At 40.7% G+C, this 1,983-nt stretch overlaps 1 long non-coding RNA gene across 1 annotated transcript; it reads left to right on the top strand.

Annotated features, from left to right (window-relative positions):
- Positions 1-222: 222 nt before the first annotated feature.
- Positions 223-1,647, top strand: LOC134025482 (uncharacterized). Its single transcript, XR_009931026.1, has 5 exons — positions 223-248; positions 502-755; positions 965-1,093; positions 1,199-1,339; positions 1,608-1,647. It is a non-coding gene; the product is annotated as an uncharacterized LOC134025482 (long non-coding RNA).
- Positions 1,648-1,983: the final 336 nt, after the last annotated feature.

Here is a 1,983-nt window from a genome sequence, read left to right as displayed (position 1 = left end):
GCAGCTGGAGTTCTTGCATCCAGGGAAGATGCAGTTGCGGGTGGTGGGAGACATCCTGAAGCTAGCTAGCTAGCTGATGTAAGCTACAATAACATGTCCCAATGGTCAAGGACTGCAAAAAGTATGACATTACTATATCAAACCTTGCATTGTGTTACAGGTGATGTTGCCATTGGAAAGGGTGTAACTCGCTTCTTCCTCTCAACTTGCATTGAGAAGTTGGAAGTCTGGGTTTTGCATCAACTTTGGTAAGTAGAGTGCAGTTATGTGTAAGATGACTTATTAAATATTATATATTAAATATTTTTTATATTATGTCAATCTGTTTTTCATCTTAGTAGTTTTGCTTGAGAACAATATATGTAACCATTATACTAAATAATATCATGCCTACACTGGCGAAAAAAGTAGATCTAATGTATAATACAGTTAGTTCCTACTAATTGATTGTGTATAATATATTTTAAATAGCTTTTCTCTAAAACTAATTTTCTTTAACAGCAAACACTGATGTGACACGGCTGTTTGATGGAGAGACAGGCCATTTGGTGCCGTCAGCCTCTCACTTCCTAGTTGAAAGTGATATGTTCGTCATGGCAGGGAGAATGATGGGCCACTCCTTCCTTCATGGTGGACCGTGCCTGTCTGGGCTCAGCCCTGCCTTTGCTCATGTCCTGCTTGGAGGGGGTCCCGAAACTGCAACTGTAGCCCTAGAAGACTGTCCAGACCTGGACATCCGGGAAACAATCAGGCTTGTATGTTTTCCATCCTCAATCATTTTCAAAGTCTTGCTATTTCTTCCCTTTTCATATTTTTTAGTGGATATAAAAAGTCCCCACCCAACCATTTGTTTTAAAGTTTGTTTTACTTAATGTCAAATAGGGAGTGGAGACTTTATAGACCCGCTGTATACATGTAGTGTCATTACATTCTATTTCCTCTTGTTTTCCACTGTGTATTGAAGCTTCAAGGTGAATCCGAACTCTCTGAGGAAGAGGCAAAAAGAGTACAGGACTTGGCCTATGCCTGGGACCTCCCTTGCCTGTCTAATAATAACAGGAGATGGCTTTTCGAGAAAATGTTGATCCATGCTGTGAGTAAAATCTTAGGATGTGGTTGTGTTTGCAGAACCTAATTTCTCATTCCTAATCATTTGGGGGGGATTAAGAATGACAAAGTATTTCACCTTCATTAACAGGTCATTGGACGTGTCACAAGACAAATGAAACAGCTGAGACGTGGTCTTAAAGAGACACAAATGTGGACCGTGCTGACCAAACGACCTGACACAGTGGCCCTGCTTTTCCCTAAAGAGTGAGCAGTGGATTACAGCCCTGAGGTAACTTAACACTATTTTAAATCCAGGCCTTTGTTGAATACTACTATAGGGTAGAGGTTTCATATCTGTATCCAGCATCTGTACTTGTGCCCAGTAGTCTGTGTGCTTGATTTAGCGCTCTTAGGATTTGCAACGTGCTTTCCAAAGTACCCACCAGTGGCGTTTTTGAAATGTGTGGTTCAAAAGCCTGAAAGAATCACACCAAATATAATGTAAGAAGCCATAATAAAAAGTCTATCCCATGTGTTTTTTTTTGCTTTCAATGTAGGTACTTCTGAAGCACATTACCTGGCCTCATCATGATGAAGAAGAAGATGATGACAATGATTTTTCAGTTGACACCATGTGCCACGTATCAGGTTATCTTCGACAGTTCATTGAAAATGGTATGTTGACAGAGTAAACATATGCGATAAACCGTGAAACAGTCGGTCATGTAGTTATCATTACCTCTCCACAGCAACTTTTCATGTAACTTGTAAAATAATTTAATATGTTTACTGCACAGCATCACCGAATGAATTGAGAGATCTGGTGAAATTCTGGACTGGATGGGAGATTCTGCCAAGGACGAATCTGTCCTTTTAGGTGGTCAAAGGCAGCTTTCCCACCGCCTCCACCTGTTACGAGACCCTGCGAATCCC

Source organism: Osmerus eperlanus, chromosome 8 (genome assembly GCF_963692335.1).
Source record: "Osmerus eperlanus chromosome 8, fOsmEpe2.1, whole genome shotgun sequence".
Classification (NCBI taxonomy): domain Eukaryota; kingdom Metazoa; phylum Chordata; class Actinopteri; order Osmeriformes; family Osmeridae; genus Osmerus; species Osmerus eperlanus.
Note: the sequence above shows the minus strand (reverse complement) of the source record. Positions and strands in the feature narration are given on the sequence as shown.